Here is a 13924-nt window from a genome sequence, read left to right as displayed (position 1 = left end):
GATAAAGGGACATTAAAGGGTATTTAATGCATTTTCAAATAAAAAAATATATTAAAAGGATATTGATAATGTGGGAGAGAGAGATGGTTACCAATTTGTTTTGTTTTTTTAATAAAAATAAAATTTATAATTAATAATAATAAATGCATATGTATTGTACCACTTGTAAGGTCTCCAAGTGAGAGACGTGCTAGTTGTGTGTAGGGACTTCCAACGTCTCCCACCGGGAGACGTGGGACATGTGTCATGTCTCCCGGTGGGAGATGTTGGATATACTCCATGGACACGTGTTAGGCCTTAGTTTTTCAACGTCTTTCCACTCTTTTAATGTCTTACAATTTTAGTAATTAATAAAAAAAAAATCAATGTCTCCCAGCATAAGACATTAAAAATCTCTCATAATTTTTAATGTCTTACACCAATAGTGTAAGACATTGTAGGGGGTCATTGAAAGTAGAATTTGTTGTAGTGCCAGAAGACGCTGCTAGTTAACTCCTTTCTTTCCCTTTTTCTGTGGACAACCTCAGATATTTCCAATGAGGGAATGTGAGGTAGAAAGTCATTCCCCACAAACAAACACATCAAAACAAAATCATCAATTAGGCGCTCCAAATCTCCTTTAACATCTGGGATTCCCATAGCATATGCTAAATACTCCCTAAGGATCCAAATATGGAGAAACTGTACAGAAGATGGAAATATATATTAGAAATAATACGAAATTCTTATGGCCAAAACACACAAATCTAAGCATGTAAACCCAAATATGAAGTATCAGATTACAAGAATGCTTTAGACTAACACTAGAAGTTTCAAAGTGGTAATCAAATTATCTAAAAAAACTTAAGATGTGAAATTTGGGAGTATCAAATTAGAAATATTGGCAGGGGGCAGAAAATTTACCTGAAATCTCTGGTTCAAGATATGGTCATTTAGATTCTCTTTTGAAAAGCCCTTCACATTTTTCCCATTCCTCTCCAAGTCCCTGCTTTAAAAAAGTTTAAAGCAAATAGATAATGATTTTTAGCTTGCCCATATTCGAACTTTGAGCACATTATATAACTGGCACTGGGTTTTTGAAGCTTACTGGTGCAAACAAGACTCCTCTTAATAGCTTTCCATTAACAGTTGCAGTCATTAAATAACCCGAGTCGAATGCTCCATCAATTTTCCCTTGGACCTCCGCACCAATCTATGGACAAAGGGAGTATATCAGAAGTAGAACTACTCCAGAAGAATAAGTTAGAAGTAGACACAAGAAAATATATAACATAGCTATGAGAGCACAAGAACACTAAATGCCTAGTGAAATTTACCAGGCTCTGATTTGACCCTGCATCCAAGAGCTTCTGTTCTATAGTTGAGAAGTGCGTGTTATTTCTACCCATGTGACCATTTGTCTGGGATTGACATTCCCCCAAAAGGTGATCTTTTGGAGTCCTTTGGACAGCGTTAATCAACTCTTTCTGTCTACTTGAAGCATTACGAGATTTACCATTGCTTGGAGTCTCATTTAGTTGCTTGAATAAATGAAATCCTTGAGAACCAGTAACTGAATCAGCGGCTCTTTGAGTCGTGGTCTGTTCTTGATCAGAGAGTGATGGAGAGGAATTATGAGAAAGTGAAAGAGAGTGCTCCTCTTGCTCTGATTCGACATCCCATACTTTTGCGGTTCACTCTCTTCGATCACAACTTGGGGAAGAAAGAGCCTGCAATTCCTGTGGAGAGAGTGCTCCTCTGCCTTGGTGTGCTCCAACAGCTCGTGTGATGGAGAGGGTAGAAAGAACGCTGAGACTCTGGGAGATAGAGAGAGCGAGAGAAAGAACGCTGGGAGATAGAGAGAGCGAGAGAAAGAACGCTGGGAGAAAGAGAGAGTTGAGAGAAAGAACGCATCATTAGAGATTGGGGTTTGAGATAATAGGGCTAGGCTGAAACCATGGGTTTCCCTCCATTTTAACATTACCCAGCAATTTTTTTTTTGTTTCCCTCCCTTTTAAGTTTACCGCTTTACTTAGTATAATACTTTTCCAATTAGCTTATAGTTATGTGTTATAGAAAATGGTATTTGGTGTAGTGTTTGAATAAGGTTCTTGATTAGCATCTAGCGTTTGTAATCTTGAACTTTTCTTATTATGCATTGTTGATTAAGAAAGTGTGAAGCCATAAATTCCCAATACTTTTTACCATTGTGGTAGGGCAAAACCTTTTTTTAGGCACATAAATCAATTATAATCCCAATTTTTTAATGATAGTGTTCATTGTAGTCATAGTGAGGCTCCAACAAAATTTTAGAAAATTCCAGATAGTTTACAATGCCAAAATTAAGGTTAAAAAAAATTGTTTCACACATGTTTTTTTTTACGTGTGGAAAACAGACTTTTTGAACCTTGATTTTGGCAACGTAAACTATCCAGAATTTCTTGAAATTTTGCAGGGGCTCTGTCATACATGACTTCAATAAACATCGTCATATTTTTTTTTTTTAAATTGAGATTATTATTTATTTAAGTGCTTAAAACATGATCATACTTTATCAGTAAGGTAAAAAGGCCTACCTATTCTAAAATTTTCCTATATGTATTTTGAATTTTTATCATTGAATTGGTAAATATTTAATATATTTCAAATAAGGGTGTAACAATTGGTTTTTTTTCTCTCTCACTCTTCTTCTTAATTAGTTATTATCAAATATATTATGGTAATAAATTGACAAAAATGTCTTCAATAAATATTAAAAAAATAAAAAATTATTTTTTAACAAACTTCCTAAATATTTAATATATCACTTATATATTATTTTAAGATCTTTTACATATATAGTTTAATTTTAAGAAGCATAAATCAAATCTTGTGATTTTACAGATAATTTTATTTTACTGAGATAATTCTGATAAAATTTTAAATTATTATATTTATATTTGTTCTTATTTTGAGTTAAAAAATAAAATAAAAAATTCTGATTAAGTTTTTTTTTTAAATATTATTTTTAATTGAGAGTACCAAAATGCTTTAATTTTTTTAAATAATAATTATAGATGTGTGAAAAAAATTTAAAATAAAATTATTCACTAATAGAAAAAATTTACTAATTTTTTTTTAAGAAAATATGTGAAAATAAATTTTAAAAATTTATGGGTGGTTTATTTAGAAATGAGTGTTGAGAGGAAAAAAAAAGTAGTACATATAATCACCTTTCAAATAAATAATAGTGTATTGAGTATTTCTCTTCAAACAATTGAGAAAAAAATCATATATTATTCGATTGAGTTCAAATCTTGACCAAGTGGGTCTGCATGCCTTTCTTGACAAAATGGTAAAAACATTATATAAATACACACAAGGTTTGATCATAATTTTTTTTTTTGTCTAATGTCAACCATGTGATTTGATTTTTTTTTGGACCCTCTCAACAAGATGGTATTTATTGACCCATGTGAACTGATTCTAGGCCTATCAAAGTTTCCTTTGCTGTTTTCTTTCTTCATTTATTTTTAGCTGAAAAATGGTGTTTTATTTTGACATGCATACAAATATGGCACTGTCATATTAGCTTGATCAAGTGAGTAATTTTACTTAAAAAGGACACAAAGAAAGGTCGATTTGTTTGGAGCTGTCGAACTATTTTGATAGGAATCATCTACCACTTTTTTTTTAGTAATTAATGGGGTTATATTTGAATAATATTAATGGTATTACTTTGTTTTTCTCCCAAGTTTTAGCTACCACAATTTTAGTGTTACTCACCTTTAATTGTTTTCTTTTCTTCTTTTAAAAAAGAAGATTGAGAAAGAAACCTTTTTTTATTTTTATCGTTTTAAAAAAACCAACATCATAATGGTATAAACTAAATATGATGATTTTTTAGCCTTGTTTAGCAAGCCAATATATATTCCTACTACGTGATCTTGTTATTATTTCCTTGTCCATGAACAACAGTACAAAAACCCTTTGTATGTAAGTTCGAAAAAGCAATTATTCCCTTTGTCAAAAAATAAAAATAAAAATATATTTATAAATAAGAATATTAACGACATAAATACTTAAGTTAAGACTTCTGTTGCACTTAAATATCTAATTTTTTTTTTATGGAATTACTTAATATTTATTTTTTGTTGCAACCATTATTTTTTTTTGTTAATAATTAAATACCAAATTTTTTAATTAAGAATATTGGCAGTATAAATATATAAGTTTATATAATTGTTACACTTTAATACCTAAATCTTAATATTTGTAGCATAAATAATAAATATTTTCTTTTTTAACAACTAAACTTTATTTTTATTATTTACGTCATAAAACTAAAAATTAAGTATTTAAGTTCAACAGTTACATAAACATATGTATATTTATGCCGCCAATATCCATGTTTAAAAATTTGATAGTTGCTACTTAACGTGAAAAAGGAACGATAGCAACAAAAAATAAACGTTAAATATTTATGCCGTCAAAAAAATAAGTTAAATATTTAAGTACAATACATACATGAAGTTAAGTTTTTATGTCACTAATAGCCCTTATAAATATATATTCCAAAAGTACTGTACTTATAATAGCATAACTACCTCAATTTGCAATATTCCAATTCTTTTTTTTAGTTCAACCATTTGTTTAAAAGAAGCTAACCATCCAACCAGTGTGCAGATATCTATATATTTATGAGAAAAATTTTATAATATTTGTTTTTCAATTAAAATATTTTTCCCGACAACACTCTATTATTATTATATATTTCTTTTATATAATAAGTGTGTAGATAACGATAAAAGTTATTGGTTTTAATATTTTTTAATATTTTTTTTGTTAACTTTAACGAAATATTCTTATATATAACAGAATATTCTTATATTTAATGGTAGATTGTAAACAAATTATTTAAAAATAAATAAAACCATATATATCTTATAATTAAATAAATTAAAATAAGATATTTTACAATAACAATTATTTAAAAATAATAAAACCATATATATCTTATAACTTAAATAAAATTTAACTCAACTTAAACTTCACGTATTAGAATAATATCATATTAAACATATAACATAATATAATCTACTATCAACTACAAACAAACTTTTTTTTAAAAAAAAAAAACTAGCAACAAACTTAAATTTAAAATTCATGTATAATATTAATATGATTTGAGCTATTTTTCTTCATCAAATTCACCAAAGGACATTGCGAGTTACATTAGAAATTAAAAAATGTTGATGCAAGTATATTAATCTACACTATGGCTTTTTCTATTTTTATTTTATTCTATTATTATAAATATATATCTATGTCAATATTGTGTTTAGATGTCATGTAAAGATTATTGATATAAATATTTATATATACCATAGAACTGTAATTCATTCTACTATATATTGAAAAAAAGTGAACCAGTTTTTATTAAAATTATAGACAATGTTTTGCCATAATTTTTTAATACATTTATGTCATTCATTATATTAAACATATTTTATTTATTTATATGATATTGTTTATTTATTTAAAATTTATATGATAATTAAAAATAATAAAAATAAATACATGTGTTGAATAAGAATGTTTATAAATTTAAAACTAAGCAAACGTGTCACGTTATTTTTACCTAGTATATACATAAACTTCAAAATTTGAGGAAAATTTTCGAGAAAGCTTAAATATATCGTTTATGGTATGTCTTTTGTATTTTTTTCTTTTTGAGTGGAATATTTTTTTATTCTATTTAGACTTACTTTAGCAATAAATTTAGAAAAAAAAAATTTTAAATATAAATTGTATCTTTATATATTATAAATGTGAGTTTAACAGAAAATTTTGTTTTCCATTAGATTTAACATTTTTTTTATTATTTTCTAATACTGTTAGTTTTAAAAACATCTAAATAAGGTAATGTTGACACGGTTTTTCGCCAACAGTGTATTAAGAAATAATAATGTAGATTAGTACTTAGTAATAAACCGTAATAAAAAAATGAAATGAATTCAGAAGAACACAAATCTTTTACGTGGTTCAATGGTTAAAATCCACCTAGTCCACGAGTCTATATTATTGCTGTTTCTCTCTCTATTTTGACAGAGTTTTAGTATTACAGAATAATTGGTCCCTTTTCCTATCCAATATTCTCGGTATTTATAGAGAAATTACATGGACAGGTTTGGGTAACCGCGTGAGTCAATCACGGATTTACATATTTATTACAATTAATACCAACAATTCCCATTTATACTGAGATATGATTTGATCACAAAATAAATGGTCTCCTAATATCTGGGACATTAAATATGATAGGCTGGTCATAAATAATCGTATAAAAGTATTCGAATCTTTGGGGATTCGCGGGTACGCAATATATCAAAGATACCACGAGCTGGGTATCTCTTCTAGCTCGTACTTTGATAACTGTTTGAATATTACGAGCTCACGTTTCACAACCTTCATGTCTGTAGTTCGGGTTAAACCCAGGACGCCTAACACCACACGTGCCCATGTGAAATTGGAATTGCTTACATGGATAATAAGCAGATATCATTCCCTTGATTATTTCTCTGTATATTTATTTGCCCGCTGTACCCAAACTGAGTGAATGACTCGAGCTAAAATTAGGGTACAACATTTGCCCCGCAAGCTCCTGCACGTGTATGATGTCATCATTTTCTGACCTACACAGTAGGGGCTTTTAGTCTTCTGTTACACAAAATCATTCTTGCCCACTACTCGAGTAATGGACACGTGGTATACCACAATTGGCGTCTGTTTGGGTTTCGAGGACTGCAATAATTGTCTTGTCACTTTTTTGTCGTCGTTTTGTCTATTTAACCATGGCCCTTGGATCTTGTACTAACCAAATCAGATGGCCAAAATTAATTTATGCAGTTTACGTATAAATAGGATAGGCAATTTTCAGATTTCACCACCTTTCATTTGAAATTTTTCCTCTTCTGAATTTCCGAATCCCTCTTCTTTCTCAGAAATCTCCAAAAATCATTCACTGTACCCCATTACTCAGGAATTTTCCAAGAACTTCCCTTCGCAAAATCTTATGTCTTGCCGTTGAAGAACATACTGTAAGTACCTCTGACATCTTGGTTTGAATTTTTTTTTTACTGGTCTTTTTTGTTCTTCACCATGCTTATCCGCACTATTCACTATAGTCAATATTAGGCTATTTCCTGAATGTTTTTAGCGAAAAGGCCTTGACTTAGGTTTAATGGGTAGGTCCTAAAATATCTTTAGAACTACGACATTCATAAAACTGTGTAATTTCTGGGTAAACTTGGGTAATCTCCATGGTGAATTTAGAAAATACCCATTCGGGATATAGGAGATGAAAAGTTTTAGGGTTCAAACCAGGTTTCTTAGGGGTCATGCTTCTTGGGTAGTTTTGCACTAAACTGCCTCCCAAGGAAAGTAGTGGTCTGATTTTCTGACACACGGATCCCTAAATATCAAGGGTCTGTTAGGAAATCGAGGCGCGTAACTTAGGGTAGCGCATGGCATTACGCGATGGGGCTGAGGCTAACTTAGCTCGTATATCAGAAGTAAACCATTCTCCCTCCGTACTTCCACGTCGTAACCTTTAAATCCTCTTAGGTCGCCTACTAATTAGGTCGTTCTGTTCGTTAGGCGATCTGATGGCTCCCAAGAAGAAGGCATCCAGCTCATCTGCTCAGCAAAAGAACAAGGGGAAGGAGGTCGCCTCTGAGTCTCCCATTCCCCACTTCGCTCTGGTGGTGGAAAAGGAAGTGGTGGTTGACCCCAACGCCTTCTTCGAGGCTAAACACATCGTATCCAAGATCACAACCTAGAGGAGGGTGAACAAGATCATGCTGAGCCACAATATTGAGGTCGAGACCGGAGTTCTCATTGCTCGACCTGCTTTTGAAGGGGAACAGAGCTACTCCCCTCCCTAGGACGACTTCGCGGCCTGGAGTGACAAACACCTGAAGGCAGGAGCCTTTCTCCCCTTGGACCAATACTTCGTGGACTTTTTGAACTTCGTGAAGTTGGCTCCATTTCAGCTCCCCTCAAATTCTTATAGGCTTTTGGCGGGGCTGAAATATTTATTTTTGAAGCATGAGTAGGAGGTCCCCACTTCAGCAGACATCCTCTATTTTTTCTGCCATAAGGCTAGCCCGGAATAGAGAGGTCAAGGTGACGGGTTCTACTATCTCACCAGATTCCCCAACTCTGCTCCTGTCATCGAGCTTCCCAACCATCCCAACAACTATAAAGACTTGTTCTTTATGTTGAATGGGTTCCGGAATTGCGAACACAGATACTTCAACCGTCCTCGTAAGTTCTTTATTCTCTGACCTCAGCTCATGAAATTGTATTCTTTCCAAGATATTTCCCTTGTGCATGTATTAACTGAGTTTATTTCTCGTGCAACCATATTTGCGAGGACGAAAAGTCTATGGCCCTCAGGGGTCAATATGAGATGTTGTCTGGGCTTCCACCCAGCGAGAAGGACTACTGCCAGGTCGTGAATGATGTCACGATGCTGACATGTCAGTTGATTGGTGAAGGCCAGACATTGGCCTTAAGGACCCAGGATACCCTCCCGGTAATCCACGAGCTCCCATCCTCTCAAGAGAAGGCCTAGCCAGCCACCGAAGGCGAGGAAGAGGAAGAGGACAAGGTGCCTCTTGTGTGGAAAATGCGGGTTCCCGAGGCTGTTCGGGAACCTAATTTAGATCATGCTGCATCAGGGGCAGCAGCCGGCCCCTCCGGCCAAGGTAAAACCCATACCCCTATAGGGAATTAGATAGGGTTGTTGCCGATTTTAGGTTAGTTAGGTTTAACCCAAATCAGCTCATCCATCGTCATCCTCATAACCCAGATCGTAACATAACCCTGCTCCAATGCGTAGACCACCTAGTGGTACGCCATGACAGTAGTTACCCAAAGGGGGCAGTTGTTGTCGACAATACCTTAAATTTTAGGTCCGCCATTTTTGAGGAGTATGGGACCAACCGTAGGTCCTGGTCTTCTCTGCTCCAGGGTGCCTTTGCCCCTGGATTTAGACAATATGTAGAGGAATCTAGTCCCAAGGAGGAACCTGAGCCTGAACCTCATAGGATCCCAAAAATACTAGTCGTAGACTCTCCCTCTCCTCTAGTAGTCCCAAGGCCGGAGGTCGTGATTATAGACTCCTCCCCCAGCCCGGAGGGTAGGATCTTTATTTATTTTCTTTCCTTGTATATGTTTTTGACTTTATTTGTGAACTAATCCCCTTTTGCTCTTTTCAGGTAAAGAGATGGAACAAACCGGAGCTCCTGACCTCCGTACTGCCTTCCAGGCCGGGAAAACCAGCTCGGGTCCCATCGTGAAGAGGCCTAGATTTACAAAGAAGGCCCCTCCGGAAGCAGGAAATGCCTCAAAATCCCTTGCTAAGGGGAAAGGCATGAGCTGGATAGCTCCTGTGTCTTCTGTTGTCGATAGGAAGGTTCCTCTTCCTCCTCCGCCGCCCCAATTTGCGCCTCCTCAAGCCCAAGTGATACAAGGTGATCCTCCAGCTCCCCCTGTCCCATCCATGACTGTTCTAATACCAGTAGATCCCTAGGATCTAGAGAAAATCCCTAAATCCTTTCAGGGGATCATTTACAAGACGGCGAGCCATATGGTGGGGCACGCCTATAGGGCCAGCTCGAGGGACTTGAGGACTATGGAGGAAAGGAGCCCGGACAACGTTCTAGAGTCAGCCATGGGGATGAACCTTACTGTAAGTTATCCTTCCTTGGTGACACCTTTCTTTTTATCGCGTCTAAGGATATATCTGACTTGCCTTGTTATTTTGCAGTTGTCTTGGCTCAATATCGTAGTATAACCCGCGCTAGGGCTAGAAATGATGAGCTCCGGGCCGAAGTAAACGCCGCCAATACTGCCTTGACAGCCGCTCAAGAAGTCGAGCAGGTCACCAAAACTTCCTTGGCGGCTACTCATAAAAACGAACACGAGGCCAAGACTGCTCTTGCCTCGTCCCAAGAAAGCGAGCTGGCTACAAAGACTGCCTTGACTGTCCTCCAGGCTCAAAATGCACAACTTTAGGCCGAGGTTGATGGAGCCAAAGCTAAACTACTCGAGGCCGAGGTCGCAGTCAAAGAAGAGAGGATGACCTCATTGTCATCCATGGAGGATATGGTGTACCATTGCTGGGCCTTTAACCAGGATGGGAACTTTTCTTTCATGGCTCCCGAGCTGTGGGATCCGTACCTTTTGTAATGACCCAACTATTTCTAAGACCTTGGACCATTAAAAACTACTATAAATAGCTACTATTTTGGGAAACATACATAAGAAATAACATAACTTTATTTAAAACCCCAAAATAAATATTGTGCAAAATACAAAGTAAAATATGAAATATAAAATACGGTATGGGTACACATTGCTTAATACATAAAAACAAACTTAAATTAATTAAATACTAATTGTGGAAATACATGAAAACATAATTCAAAAGACTTAAAAATAACGTCATCCTCGATCGTTCACGCAGTCCATTCAATCCATTCATCCTCAACACACAAGCCAAGCTGCCATGAATCTTTCCACCTTCCATATTCATTTTCCTGCATCAAGCGAAAAATAAAGGAATGAGCGTAATGCCCAGCAAGGAAAATCTACTAACAACATATATCATATACATATACTATAAAACATATGACTATAAAAACATATAACATATAGGACTACAATATTAATGGCCATTAACTCATTAACATGGCATGTGATAAAACCATCTAGGTCCTTTGTCTACTAATCGAGGTAGGTTAGATCACATGGTAGTATATGATAACCCATCTAGGTCCTCTATCTACTAATCAAGGTAGGGTAAATCATAACTCTAAACCATGAAAATGATAAAAATTCTTGGAGCTGGCTATCTAAGCAAGTCATATGCCCAAGCGACTACAAAACATATTCTTGGGGCTTGCTATCTAAGCATGTCATATGCCCAAGGACTACAACATATTAATACATATACATATCATAGCATAAAACATATAATAACATAAACGTATAAACACATATAATTTATCCTATTTTCCTTACCAAAAATCGAGATAGTTAAGAACAAGAACGGGATTGGAACACTCCTAAAACCAACATCATAGACCATGAGTATTTCTAAAGAAAGAAGATAAAAAGAGAACTAAACCATCAAAGAAGAAACTTACCCAAAAGAACCTTATGTTTCAAGAAACTTAAATACCTAATCAAGAATCATAAACAAGAGTTAGGATCTGAAAGAAAATAAAAGAAAACTAAAGAACTATGAAAAACTGAACTTAAGGATAAGAATACCTTGAATGATCTTATGACTTGATCTATAGCTCGATACCGAAATAACTCTATATCTTACTTCCCAAGTGTTTAGAAAAGCTTAGAATAATAAAGCTTTTAACCCAAAAACCCAAGTGATTCTCTCTATATTAACCTTAGCAACTTGAAGGCTCTGAAGACTGCTTGAAGAATGAAGAAAATGGCTGAGTACTAGGTCCTATTTATAGAGTTCAAGGAGTGAAAGTAACCCCTTTTAATTTGAATAAATAAATGAATTTAAAATGAAAAAGATTTGAATTTTTGTTCAACAGATGCCCAGAACTCGATCAAAATCGTTCAAAGGCAGGTCTAAGTGGTTAAGGCTATTTTTAAATTTAAAAATCCTCAAGATTCAAAAATGCACTCCCAGGGGCGATATATCGCCTAGACCATTTTCCCGAGCCCCGTTTGTTCGTTCATGCATAGTCAACGTGTTTTCCGTATCTCCCGTAGGCGATATATCGGCATACGTTGATATATCAAACACATATTTTCACTTTTTAAGCATAATTTGAATTGATTAAACAGCTTTGACTGAGTCTAAACGTGATCCTAATAGCTGCTGGAAGATTCTAGAGCTTCTAGATCTTTCTTTTAATTAAACTATTCATCAAAAATACTTAAATCCTTAATAAATATGATTATGACAAGTGTCATGCTCTTAATAATTCTATCTAAACCTTAAGTTAAAATAAATAATATTTCTAAGACCAGCAATATTAATCAAACCTTATGATATAATTAATATTTCTAAACTATAGGTTAAACCTATAAAATCCATAATTGTTGCTATGAGTTTCCAACTAAGTCCCGACTTAAACCAAAATCCACGGAAACTAACATACCACAAACTAATACTAACTACTACTACTATCTAGCTAAGTAAAATTCTGGGACACTACACCTTGAAAAATTCAAGACTCGGATTTCGCAAGAACCATCAGAAACGGGGGATGCTTCTGTGGCGGGCGAGCAGAATGGTGAGGAGGTTACATCCTCATAACGACCTGGAGGAGCTCAGTGACACCCTTTTTCCTTTTGGGTTTTTATTATTTGTTTGTAAACACTTGCCTTTGGGCTAAGTTCGAGGTTTTTCTTCTCGGGATAATTTTATTTTCAATTTATATATCTAACCTTTTATCTATTTATCTTTCCTTTATTATCTCTCATGTTTATGACTCCTTATACTTGTACATTCGAGATTTTAGGAATCGATTTTTAGATCGGGATAGATATTTTGAGCTCGGTTATATCCAAACTTTATGAATTGATTTATATCATACCTGTTAAGAGTCAGGCCTTGAACCTGGTTATATCTAGGATTTTAAATAATTTAAACTTAGTTCGTGTTAGGTTTATTGATAATCCGAGCTTTAAAAAGCCCTTGATTTTAAACAATTTTCCCAACTTTCCAAGTTTTGGACCAGATTGTATCCAGGGTTTTAAATGATTAAAACTGAGTTCATGCTAGGTTTATTGACATCTCAAGCTCTTAAAAACCCATTGGATACTCAATTTTCCAAGCTTCGAAGTTTCGGACCTAGTTGTATCCAAGGTTGTTATCCCTGAAATTTGAATATGATGACGTGGCAATAAAAGTGACAAGTGGCAATAAATGGCTGGGTCAAAGGTTTGAGATTAATCTTGTGATATTACTGTAATGAAAAATTATTTATCTGGTTTGGAAGTGATCTGACCGACCTGGTAGAATTTTTGTCTGATCGGTAAAGATTTTTTAGACCAGTCAGTCGTTTTGGCTGACCAGTCATCTGTTTTGGCCGACCAGTCATCTGTTTTGACCGACCAGTCATTCGTTTTGGCCGACCAGTCTCACTTCAAGGAGTGAAGTTAGCTGACCAGACAAATCATCATTATGCAGCAAAATTTCAGTAACGACTTCAGCTAAAATTAGTCGTACCCACAGCGGGAATCTCTCAGATTATCCCAAAGAAATCGCATATTGTTGTATTTAAATTTTTTTTATTAATTAAATATTGGTGAGAGTAACTGAAATATCCTGATTATGAGGGATTTCAATTTGTATGATCCTGAGCCTATAAATAAAGAGCTCATGGCATCATTGAAGGGATTCAGATTCTGATTTTTCTGAGAGAGCATTTGTATTCTGAGAGAAATCTTGTATTTTCTTGCATTTACACTTAAGAAACTCAATTGACACAGGTTCATCTGATCTTAAGTGTAGATCTATATATCACAACTCTAAGTGGATTAGGCTATTACCAACATATTGGGGCTGAACCACTATAAAATTATCAGTGTCGTATTTTCTCTTGAAGGTTTATTGTAGTTTTGACGTCTACTCGTCAATTGCCAAAGTCGTGGTCAACATTTTGGTGCTTTCATTGAGAGCTTGAAGAGAAGAAACACACTATTATTGTATTATTATGGCGACCAAGAATACCAATGCGGCCTCCAAGAAGTCAGGCACATCTAAAGAGCCTGCTAGATTAGAAGGTCATGTCCCTCAAGACCACGAGGCTGAACCCAGGGTCTTCCTCGAAGAAATGACTCCAGAGGTTGAACAACTCCAGGAAGCCATGGGGGCCTTCCAAGAGGAGATGGCGCAATTCATCGCCTGGCAGGA

General features: G+C 34.7%; 1 long non-coding RNA gene across 2 annotated transcripts; it reads right to left on the bottom strand.

The window, feature by feature from the left end:
• Window positions 1-501: 501 nt before the first annotated feature.
• LOC133833912 (uncharacterized) lies at window positions 502-1193 on the bottom strand. 2 transcript variants are annotated; one of them, XR_009893207.1, is made up of 3 exons: window positions 1088-1193; window positions 904-985; window positions 502-681 (listed from the first exon to the last, which is right to left on the bottom strand). It is a non-coding gene; the product is annotated as an uncharacterized LOC133833912 (long non-coding RNA). The 2 variants fall into 2 exon arrangements; XR_009893206.1 differs by having other exon boundaries at window positions 904-988; window positions 1088-1187.
• Window positions 1194-13924: the final 12731 nt, after the last annotated feature.

Source organism: Humulus lupulus, chromosome 5, assembly GCF_963169125.1.
Source record: "Humulus lupulus chromosome 5, drHumLupu1.1, whole genome shotgun sequence".
NCBI lineage: Eukaryota > Viridiplantae > Streptophyta > Magnoliopsida > Rosales > Cannabaceae > Humulus > Humulus lupulus.
This window is presented reverse-complemented; position numbering and strand designations above follow the sequence as displayed.